The sequence below is a fragment of the Equus przewalskii genome, chromosome 2, assembly GCF_037783145.1.
Source record: "Equus przewalskii isolate Varuska chromosome 2, EquPr2, whole genome shotgun sequence".
Classification (NCBI taxonomy): Eukaryota; Metazoa; Chordata; class Mammalia; order Perissodactyla; family Equidae; genus Equus; species Equus przewalskii.
In genome coordinates this window covers 57,163,988-57,176,305 of record NC_091832.1, presented here as the reverse complement: position 1 = coordinate 57,176,305, position 12,318 = coordinate 57,163,988, and the positions used below count along the sequence as shown (strand labels likewise).

Genomic DNA, 12,318 nt, shown 5'->3' with positions numbered 1-12,318 from the left:
CCAAGCTCCAGGAACATACGACATGGACCTCACCATCATGGAACGTGCAGTCGCAACAGGAGGGCTCGTGTGTGAATAGCTGTCACAATGGTGAGTGCTGCAGTAGAGGGGAGCACAAAGAGCAGCTCTCATGGCCCTCTCTCCCCCCAGTGCAGCATGTGCATTTTATTCCGCTGTTATGCCATGTAATTCCCAGGGTTTTCCCCAAACATGAGTGTTCAGATAATGATCATTTAGTTTAATTATTTTATCAGAATATTTTTAGAAAATGATGTCCCTATACACGCTTTTCCAACATGCCCAAACCCAACTTTTACTTTACTTTTATTTGCCAAGTCTCAGTGGCCTCCTTGAGCAGGAATTGGTCAGGTCCCATTTCAAATTTCCTGCTTCACATGGTTTCTAAAAGCTCTATTCTCAGAGTTTTATCTTGACTTCTTCCTACTGAGAATGATCACGACTAAAACAATTTCCACTGAGAACTAATTATGAAGATGGCAGCGAAATTACTATATCAACAGTCTCATTAATCCAACCACTCCTGATAAACCCCAATGGAAATTAGTAAAGGCTGTAACATAGCAGGGGACGGGCCCACCAGAAGCACAGGCAGGATGGCTAAGCCCATCTGGCCCCAAATTCTGATGCTCAATCCAGAGGAGGAAGGGTGGAAAGAAGGGAAATATTGGACTTTCAGTGAGTCTTCTGGCTGTTAAAAGGAGGTGAGGCCATGGGGTACTAATAAGAAACTACCGATAGTTTAAATAAATAAATTAGAGCTAAGTATGGATAAAGCTCAAAACCATTGTGGAAAGAAAACATCAAGTTGCAGAATAATATAAAAGATTTTGAAACTTGCAAAACAATGCTTTATATATTTATGTGTATGTAACCAAGTAACAAAACCATCAATATACACAGAAGTGAAAAATTCTGAGTTTAGGAACGTGGTTATCTCTGGGGAGGGGGGAAGGATGATGAGATCGAGGTAGGGACTCAAGAGTTGTAAACCTTTAATTAAAAACAACATAGATCTGAAGCAAAAGGAGGGAGAACGTGTGAGGATGGAAGCCCTGCCATCCCGTGGATACAGCCAAGGTGACAGGGTAGGAAGCGAACGGAAATGGATGGAGAAACCTAAATCCGAGTCTTGTTGCTGCTGTGGCTGGGTGGTGAGACCTCGGATGGGTTTCTTCAATAAGTTTCTTCTGGGCTTCTTTTTGCAGAATGGAGGAAATCATATCTGACTCTACCCTCCTTAAAGTATTTCTGTGAAAATCATTTACTCAATGTATACGAATACATTATAAGGACCGCTGTGTGTTCTCCAAATGAAGGATTATTGCAATCAGTCAGAGCTTTAGCGTATGTATGGTTAAGTCAGGAAAAGATTGAGCTTAACAACAAGCCTACAGCAAGGGACCTCTGTATTTACCAGCAATACAGAGCTTGGATATAGAAAATAAAACGTTTCAAAAAACATGGGGAAATGCCTGACAAACATTGAGGAAAAGTATCCCTAAATCTTTGCCCATGTTCCACATTCCCACTCAAACGCTCCCTTTAGCGCTGTCGCATCTCCATTCCTGATAGTGTTCACTGGAAATTTCCAGAGGGTGCTGTGTACCGGCTCACTAGGTACAAAGGGAAAAGGGTGGGTGGGAAAGAACATCTGACATTATCTTGAAGTGGGGGGTCTGATGTTACCTGTAGTTAATTAACTGCCCTTCTTTGAGGGCATAAATGCTCGTGCAAGATTCACTGGGATGCGTGAGCCCAAGGGCTCTCTATCCAGGCTTTTCCACTGGGGATAGCTTACTGGGGACACGGGGCGGATGAAGTCATACCCTGAGGACTTTCACCTGCAGTCTTCACTTAAAAGGTGGTGCCTTCAGTGACATACTTGTCAGCAAGGGTCTTGACTAATTGTTTTGGGTTATTTTAAGACAAAGACTAAGGATTTCTGCCAGTGGTTGCTTTGCCTATTGGTTTTTGTGTATTTTTTGCATGTCTGTCTCTATTTGCTGTCTCTGGCTGACTCTTACTGTGTCTGTTTGTTTCTCTCCAAGTCTTATCTGTCATTTATTCTCCCCTTATTTGTCCTCCAAGCCCTAGCCCTAGCCCTAACCCTTAGATGTCTGCTCTCATTTCTCTGTCTCTTTTTCTGGTGTTTGTGGCTCTTTTTCCCTTTCTCTCCTTATTTTGTGTTTCTTTGAATGTTATCTGATGCCTGCTGGTTGGGGACCCCAAACTACTCTTTAGATTCAACAGCTTGGAAATCTCTTTGTTGAAATGGTTACTCATACTCAATTAATGATTACTTCTTCCCTATTGTTCTGAAGGAATGAATTTTGTCTTGAGTAGAGTGTGCCAGGAGAAAGCAAATGAGAGTCACTGTTCGCTTTGTTCTGAGTGCAACGTGGTTCTTCCAACTCCTAGAAGGCCCCTCGAGTGAGAGAGGGCCGCAAGTTGCTGTGCTCGGTATCTTTGCCCTTGAGATTATGCTGGGCCACGGTTGAGAGAGTTACTTTCAGGGAAGCAGATCCCAGAAAGGAGTCACTGAGTGAGTAATATGACCTTGCTGTAGAGATATGATTATATTTTGGGAATTCAGAGAGCAGTTCAGTAGAGAGAAGAATCCTCATTTTGGGCAGTCATAACTTTTCACTGCAGCGTGTCCCTGCAGATAGCATCAGAAAGAAAAAGAAGCAACAACAGAAAAAAGTGGTTTAATTTTTCCTAAGGTCTGTGTAATCACTTGTCCTGCCCATGCTTGCTACATTGGGGTTGTGAAATAAGGATTGAACAGACTTGAGCTCGTGGAGGCACTGAAGAGTGATATAGAGGTGTCTTAAGGCAGCTTCCAGTGGGCACAGCGTGGAATTCAAGGTAACAAGGAAGAGCTCCTGCCTCTCATGTAAGTTTCAAGTTCTTTTTATCAGTGATACCAGACTGTTGGCTTGAGGCTCAGAAGCTTTAGCTGCCAATTTACCACTAGAGGTTCTCTAGTTAGGTTTTAACATTAAAATTGTGTGTACGCAGCTCTAACCTTTATTCTGATCAGATTGTGTAAGAATTCACACATGCATGCACACGCACACACACACACAGTATGCATCACGTAGACATAAGCATAGATGCAGCCTTACACACATACCCTGTCCAGAGCATAGACAGATTTCCCCTCCTTTCGAAATGGACTTGCCCTCACACCATGTCCTACAACTTCCATTTGGTGCTTGCTGCTTCTTGCCAACAAGCCAAGTGCTGCCATTGTCTAGCCCTCACCTGTTTTGGGACGGCTTGTCCTAGCATTCTGCTGAGGTGTGGTAGAGTCTTGATGTCCCTCATTCCGGCAATAGGTCAGCTTGTAGGCTGTATAGTACTTGCTCTGTCCATCAGTGTGCAAAGGGAGGCCACATGGCATGGGGGTCAGAGTACAGATGTCAACGGTCAAATGTTGGCTCTGACTTTCTGGCTGTAGAGCCTTGGGCAAGTCCCTTCAAAAGGTACAATACAACCTACCTCACAGGCAGGAGTAACTCATAGTAAGGATTAAATATGGGCACTTAGAACAGGACCTGGAAACTCAAAGAATTACACCTGTCAAAGAACCAGGTTGGCTCAACCCTTACCCTTTCCTCCTTTATTTACCTTCTCTCCTTTGGTCTCAGGAATCTGACAGAACCAGACCTGGAGCTTCAGTATGGGGCAGAAAGTGAGGTCAAGGCGGAGAGGTCTATGGAGAGTTCCTCAGCTCTCTAGGGGGAAGGCCCACTTCCCTTTCCTCTCCAGATGTCTGCTTGCATCCCCAGGTCTAGTGTTTCTCATTCTTAGCCCCGTTGGCCCTTGAGCACCATCTACATGCTAGCAACGGGATTTACAGTGACATGCCAAGTTCCATTTTAGATCTGAATGAAGGATCCAAAGACGTTCATCTTTCGTTCGATGGCCTCAGGGAGAAGAATTTGGAGATAGGGTGCCGGGCTTTACCAATCAGAAGGAAAATTTTCCAGCAGAGCTATCTAAAGACAGAATGGCTACCCCTGGGAGAGGCTGGCGTCCTCAAGGGCTGAAGTTTATTGGGGATGCTTTTGGAAGGACTCTGGATTAGGTGAACAATAGGACAAGGAGTCTTTAAGATTGTATCTTATGCTAAAGCTCTGTGATTCTGTGAAAAGCCACTTGGCCTACTGGCTTTTCATTTTGTTTTATACCTTTAAATACATCACAGTTCTCTTTCCCCATCTTACAGCGGGTTTGAGTTCCATGGCAGCAAAGCCTAGTGAAGACACTGACCAAGTTCCCTTTATTGTTTCAACTTTATTGTTTCGAACATAAAGATATGAATAAAGAATAACATAATGAAAACCCCACATACTCATTATCCATCTTTATCAAATCTTAATTTTAAGCCATATTTACTGGAGAATTCTTTAAAACAAATTACACATTACAGATACAATGGAGACCCTTCTCGGATCTTTTCCTCCCCCTCATTTCTCCCAGAGGGGATCATACTCATGAATTCAGTTTTTATCATTTCCATCCACATTTTTATATTTTTGCCACATATGCTATGTATCCATAAAAATTATAAAGCATTGTTTTGCCTGTTTAAAAAATTTAGATAAATGATATCTTGCTGTAAATGTCCCACTGCATCTTGGTTCTTTTGCTCAAAATTGTTTCTGGGATTTATTGAGAGTTGATAGTTGTAGCTGTAGTGCTTTCATTTTTAAACGCCATGTGGCGTTGCAATGTCTGAATATAACACAATTTTACTCGTCCATTCTCCAGTGAAAGGACATTAGACTGTTTCCATTTTTTGGACTTGTTTTGTTTCTATTACATACAATCAACATTCTCATACATGTCCTTTTGTGCACACACGTAAGAGAGTTTCTTTAGGGTATTTATAGCTTTTAAACTGGCAGATCAAAGACTATGCACATTTCAGCTGTCCCTGATGTTGCCGAATAGCTCTCTGAAGTCACAGCAATATATCCTCCTCTGTGCAGATATGGAGTTTCCTGTCTCTCTTCATCTTTGCCAACCTTTTCATCATCAGATTTTACATGTTTTGCTCATATGATGGGTGTGAATGCATCTCCTTGTTGTTTTATTTTGTATTTTCCTCGTTGCTAGAGATGTGTGTCTTTTCATGTGTCTGTTGGCTACTCAGGTCTTTTCTACTGGGATCTGCCCTTCATATCTCTGCCCATTTTTCCTGTTGGGCATCGTTATCATCTTCCCTTTGAGAGAGAGAAAAGCAGCGCCTGAAATCCAGGAGCTGGTCTGGTGCTGTTGGTGAGGTCTCGATATTCTCCTGTTGAACACACTAATTTCATACACTCAGCTTCAGACAAGGCCACTCTGGGACCACAAGAGATCAAGGCAAAAACAACAGCACTCCGTAATCATGCCTGAACCCAGACAATACAAGGACATTGTCCAAGGCACAAAGTGTGAAACACCCCGCTGTGGTGGGCAGAATTCTGAGCTGTCCCTCCTCCCCCCGGTGTACACACACCTTTCCCAGTTATTCAACCAACACTAATCTAGGGACCGTTGTGAAGGGATTTTACAGATGTGATTAAAATCCTAATTCAGTTGACCTTATGATCAGGAGATTATCCAGTAGTCCTGACCTAATCACATGAGCCTTTTAAAATCAGAGTTTTCTCTGGCTGGTTGTAGAAGAGGAGGTCAGAGGTCACGCTCTGGCTGGCCTGGAAGAAAGCAAGCGTCCGTGTTGGGAGCTGCCTATGAGAAGTGCACGTGGCAGCAACTGCAGGGGGTCTCTTGGAGCGGAGAGTCATCCCCGGCCAATGGCTAGAAGGAAAATGGGGACCTCAGTCCTACAGCTGCAAGGAAATGAATTCCAACAGCCAGTGAGCTTGGAGCAGGGTGTCGAGCCCTATAAGATAACTGCAGCCCTCACCTAGTGAGACCTTGAGCCTGTCACACCTGGGTTCTGACCTACAGAAATGGTGTGATGAAAAGTTTGTGTTGTTTTACACCACCAGGTTTGGGTGATTTGGTACAAAGCCATAGAATTCTAACACCTCCATCTCCCAGCTACTATGAGCGCCAGCTGCTTCCTTACCACTTACAGCTTTAGCTTCAGTCTAGTCTTCCCCTTGCCTAGAAAAGATTAAGATACCCAGTCAGAGAATTACCCCCGCTTCCTGACAGCATTCAGTCCTTGCTTACTTAAACCTTCCCCAAAATCACCTAGCAAAACCCCAAATCCTATAATTAGCCCTTTCTTACACTCTGCTAGTGGGATGCCCCATGGTTCCCTGTGGTGTGCATTCCCTCTTGCTGCAAGGCATGATAGATCCAATTTGTTCATCTGCAGGTGAGTTCCGGTGTCTCCAGCTGGAGGACACTGACGCCCTAAATAGGATGGGCACCTGCAGTTAGAACTAGCTTGGGCACTCATTGGCCATGTTATATGACAAGTCTTACGTGCTTTTTAGGATCTAAGTCCTTCCGTAGAATGAGAAGGTGGGGCTAGATGATCTTGAGGGAAGCTGCATGGCGGAGTGGAAAGAGCTTTGGAGTTAGACAGTCTTGAGTTCCGTCTCCATTCTGCCCTTCCTAGCTATGTGACTTTGGCTATGTATTCATCTTCCTGAGCCTCAGTTTCATCATCTCCAGATTGGGACCCACAAACCAAAACAGGTTTGATGTAAGGATTAAATTAAATGAAAATTTCTTGGGTTACACAGATGTCTCAATAATATCTATACACAATTTTAAATGCACACAAAATTTATAGCATTGAAAAATATTTTGAGGGGGCTGGCCCTGTGGCCAAGTGGTCAAGTTCACATACTCCACTTTGGTGGCCTGGGGTTCTCCAGCTTGGATCCTAGGCGTGGGCCTACACACTGCTCATGAGGCCTTGCTGTGGCAGCGTCCCACATAGAAGAACTAGAATGACTTATAACTAGGATATACAACTATGTACTGGGGCTTTGGGGAGGAAAAAAAAAAGAGAAAGATTGGCAACAGATGTTACCTCAGGGCCAATCTTCCTCACCAAAAAAAAAGGCATTAAAAAAAACCTCACTAGGAGTAGATTAGAGTACCAAGCTCTTTAAAAAAAAAATATTTTGACAACAGAATGTGCTGGTGTTAACCAATGCTTGTCCTGATTACCTTAAGTTCTCAAACTGTTCAAAATGCCCACTGCCCGCATGATGTTAACAAGGATGTGATACAGGGAGTTGATATATGTGTTTATTACCACCTAAAACATGGATCCAAAATTTTCCATCAGGACACTCTGTAGAAGATTTCCAGCAAGTGTTTCCTCTCCTCTTCTTTTTTTCTAAAATATTCCAGCTCTTATTGATACCTGCTCAGCACAAGGTTGACGTAAGGGAAGCCATATTGTAGGAAAGGAACCATATTGTAACTGAATGACCTCTGATTAACTAACCCAGCTAGATAAGCACCGTCCAGGAGATATACATGCTCTGTAGATTTTATGGCGCTCCCAGTTGCTATAAGTTGATAACTTTGTTCTTTTGAGTTCCTTAGGAATGTGATGACCCCTGGGCAGAGAGTCTATGCTGATGACCATTATCAATGACAATTGAAAGATTGTAGAGGGCATTGCTCCAGTTTCTGATGCATATCCAGGAAAGCAAAAGATTATCAGGAACTAAGACCAGATGTCTGCCCCACCTGGAGACCAGATGCCTCCCCCATGGGGAGACCAGCCCCCTGTACAACTGGCCTATAGTCCTTGTTCTGTAAGATGGTTCTTTTGGATGTTAGTCAGCCATCTTTCCCCTTGCTAGCAAGCTGTAATAAAACTCTTTCTCTCCTACCACCTTGCCTCTTGACTATTGGCATGTCTTGCAGCGGGCAGATGATCCCCCTTGGATGGTAACATTATGTTCTATGATTATATGCTATAACCTTTGCTGGTATATATTAAAGTGACTGTTAAATTTTATGTCACTGATATTACTCACAAATGTTCAAAATCTCACCAGCCTTTGACTCTCAAGGAGGCCTTATTAGTGTTAATACCTTTACCTCATTACCTCCTTCAGGAATTCCCTTCCCTTCACGTCTTCCTGGGAATCCCCAAGAAGCATCCTGGGCTTCTCACATGCACAGAGATGCTTCCCACATGCACAGAGATGCTTCCCACTTGTCCTGCATGGCGGCTCATGGTGCCGCAGCTTTGGACCGGGCTCCCACCCCCTGCTGCCCGGACCTCTGTCTCAGCTGCCTGCTCCCCTCCACCCTTCTCAGATCAAGGCCGTGCTTCTCTCAGGCCTCATGTCTGCAAGTGCCTTGCATTTGTCTGTGAGGTAAGACTAACAGATGGGTCTCACAGCAATGTGGCTTGGGCCCCAGAGGGTGACAGCTAATGTGACCACTCTTTTAGTTCACCCAGAGTCCTTTCTCCCAGGAGATACACACACCACCAAGATGTCTGGGTTCAGATAGATTTGAGGAAAAGCCACCACTGCTCCAATTCACCCCTCAGGCCTGTACCTGTACCACGTCCAGCTCATCCTGTCTAACCTTGTATTAGGGTTCTCTAGAGAAACAGAACCAACAGGATATATATATCCTATTAGTTCTTTGCATGATCCAGCTCCTCCTTGTTTCTGCAGAAGTGATGACCCTGTTTGTTCTTCATCTGCCTTCTTTCTGACTCCCCTCTCAGGAGAGAGAGAGAGAGAGGGAGAGAGAGACTATAAGGAACTGGCTCACATGAGTATGGAAACTGAGAAGTCCCAAAATCTGCAGTCGGCAAGCTGGAGACCCAGGAGGGCCAGTGGTCTATTTTCAGTCCAAGTCCAAAGGTCTGAGAAGTGGAGCGCTGATGGTGCAAGTCCCAGCCCGAGGGCAGGAGGAGACTGACATCTCAGCTGGCAGTCAGGCAGAGAGAGTGAAGTCTCTCCCTCCACCTTTTCTTCTATTCAGGCCTCCAACAGATTGAATGTGACCCACCCACAGCGGGTGTGTCATCTGCTTTACTCAGGCTACTGATTCCAATGTTAATCTCGGCCGGAAACACCCTCACAGACACACCTAGAAATAATGTTTAACCAATTATCTGGGCACCCCATGGCCCAGTCGAGTTGACACATAAAGTTAACCATCACAAACCTCTTCTTTTGGGATAACGTCTGTGTCTGGCCCTGAAATCTCTACTTCCCTGAAGGTCGTCTTCTGTTGAGCCATCTCAGTTCTCTGGACATATTTGTATATACCTGAATCTAAATAATCGATAATTCATTATTGACACCTCTTTATGGAACACCGCCTTGTCATGCATGTCAGACATTATGCCATGTGCTAGGGACACAGTGGGAAAGAAGAAAGGGAACATTGCTGCTGTGAGGGGCCTACGTGGTGACAGAGAGAGACACTGAGTGAGTGCAAGAGTAAGTCAACAAGATAATCGCAGAGTGTGAGCAATGCCGAGAGGGTCATAAACGGAGGGGGGAGGGATGTTGGGAGTGGGATGCTCACTTTAGTGCTCTTGGCCAGGTGTCTCAGTCTACTCGGGCTGCTGAACAAAATACTGTAGACTGGGTGGCTGAAACAGCACACGTCTCTTTCTCACAGTTCTGGAGTCTGGAGGACCGAGATCAGGGTACCAGCATGGTCAGGTTCTAGTGGGGGCCCTCTTCCTGGCTTGCGGAGGGCTGACTTCTTGCTGTGACCTCACTTGGCAGACAGAGAGCTCTGGTCTCTTCATCCTCTTATAAGGGCAGCAGTTCCACCCCCATGACCTCATCCAAATGCAGTCACTTCCCAAGGGCCCTGCCTCAAACTTTGGGGATGAGGGCCTCAACAGATGACTTTTGGGGGGACACAAACATTCAGTTTATAGCAGCAGCTGAGACCTGCCTGAGGGGGAGTCAGAAAGGAGGCGGATGCAGAACAGACGGGCATCACTTCTGCAGAAACGAGGAGGAGCCGGATCCTGCAAGGTCCTGCCGGCTTGGTCAAGCAGTGTGGATTTCATAGAGTAAAGGCTAGGCTGGTGTAATGAAGAGGCCCAAGAACATTTAGTGGTTCAGGAACATGCAAGTTTATTCCTCTCTCATGCTTTGGTCTGGGGCAGGGAGGTGACCTCTGCACCATGACCTCGTCCAAGAGCTCAGACTAGCAGGTGCTATTTGCAACAAGTGACATGAAAGTTGCTCACGTCACTTTCAACTACAATCCATGGCCTGGAAGAAGTTCCATGGGCACACCTGGCTGTAAGGGAAACTGGGAGAGTCTCTCTCCAACTGTCTAACCGTGTGTCCAGGAAAGAGGGGAGAAACCGTTAGGAGGACAACTGGCCTAGAGGAGTCTGCTACATCTTATTCTTCAGTGATGCTAGAGAAAAGTACACCTCTATTGTTTTACATGTTTTCTCTGTTAATTTATTAAATTTTTCATTTGCTCCAGAAGCCATCTGTGAAAGGAAGATGTATTCCATTCTTCCAGTGAAGCCTTAGGTGGAGATCTGGGGCCATTTATGGAGAGGGGGCTTGTCAGGAGACTGGAGCCCAGAACTCTGGCTCCGCTACCCGGGGCTGTAAGTTAATTGAGTGGAAACAATGATTTAGTCAATTGTCATTCGAGTCAGACCATATGTCTGATACACTGTATCATCGAAGCCAAGGCATTCTGGTAGAGAATGATTATCCCCATTCATTATGCACAGAGACTCTAGACTCTTCAAAACGGATAGATTACAAAGTTGCTGGGGCAGAACCTGCAAAAGATAAAGTTATAATTGAAAGCTACTTATGTGATATATTTTAAATGACTTCGACTTTCTACTTCTAGGCACCCTAAGAAATCTCAGATAATTGTTTTTGGCCAGAGCTAAATTTAGAACACCTAAGATGGATGGTTCTGTCAGGCTCTTGCTCAAGTAATGTTAATGATTTCCTGTTGTTTAATAAGTGCTACCACTGGCTGCCTACTATATGCATTCCACTGACAGGACCTTGTAATCATTTTATTTAATCCTCTCTGTACCCCTGGATAGGTTCTTGGATTTAGCAAATAAAATACTGGATGCCTCATTAAATTCAAATTTCATATAAATAAAATATAATTTTTCATAGTAAAATATGTCACAAATATTGCTTTAAAAACTGTTATTTATCTGAAATTCAAATTTACCTGGGCATCCTGCATTTTATCTGGCAACCTGCCTGGAAGGTAGGTGGTACCTTCCTCATTTTTCAGGTGAGGAAATGGAGATTCAGGCAGGCTTCAGTGACCTCCTTGGGGTCATATAGCCAGTAAGGACTAGTACAGGATTTAAATGTGGTCTTCGGGATTTGGAAGTTTGTGGCCTTGCCACACATTGTGTTTATTCCATGCTATACTCATTAGACTGCCCCTCGATACCCTCCTGACCTGGTCCTCACCCACCTCCAATATCACCTCTCCTCTACTGCTGTCAGCTCTAACAGGACCCTGTGCTGGGTGCCGGGGGCAACCTGGCCTCAAGCAGCCCCCGTCCAGCAGAGACCAGACAAGGATCCAGCCAATTACAGCACAAAGTGATGGGGACCAGTCGAGGAAATAATTTATTCTGCTTGACAAAGTACCATAGTCTGGGCAGCTTAAGCAACAGCACTTTGTTTTCTCCCAGTTCTGGAGGCTGGGAGGTCCAAGATCAAGGTCCCGGCAGGTAGATTTCCTGCTGAGGCCTCTTCTCTGGGCTTGTAGGCAGCTGCCATCTCATTATGTGCTCGCATGACCAGTACTTTGTGCGCAAGAGAGCAAGCTCCCCGGGGTCTCTTCCTATAAGGACACTAATCCTATCAGACTAGGGCCTCACCCTCATGAGCTCATTTAACCTTGAGTACTTCCTTAGAGGCCCATCTCTAAACACGCTGGGGGTTAGCACTTCAATGAATGAATTTTGAGGGTCACAAACATTCAGGCGACAGCAGAGGGCTAGTGAAGTCTACATGGGGCAGGTGACATTTGTGCTAGGTCTAGAGAAATAAGCAGGCGTCAGCAAAGGAGGCAGAGAGGGCGTTCCAGGTAGAGGGCGCAGAAATGCGTGCTATGTTGGAGGAATTGCAGGTGGTCTGGCGGCTCTGGACAAGCGGCTCTCAACCTTTTATTGGCCAGAACATCACCTGGGGAACTTGTTCTCAATTCTGCTTTGGCAAGTGGGCTCAGAAGTCCACATTTTAACCTGCATGCAGGTGATTCTGATGTGGGTGCTCTGCCAGCCTCTCTGAGAAACACAGTCTGGAGAGTCTCTAGAGATGAAGCTGAATGGGCCGGCTGGACCAGGCGGCGCCGGGGGAT

General features: G+C 45.1%; 1 long non-coding RNA gene across 1 annotated transcript in view; it reads left to right on the top strand.

Moving 5' to 3' along the window:
- Positions 1–2,547: 2,547 nt before the first annotated feature.
- Positions 2,548–12,318, top strand: part of LOC139082036 (uncharacterized) — a 114,513-nt gene continuing 104,742 nt past the window's right edge. Inside the window, exon 1 of the long non-coding RNA XR_011537696.1 lies at positions 2,548–2,917. This is a non-coding gene — a long non-coding RNA (uncharacterized lncRNA). The remainder of the gene's footprint in view (positions 2,918–12,318) is intronic.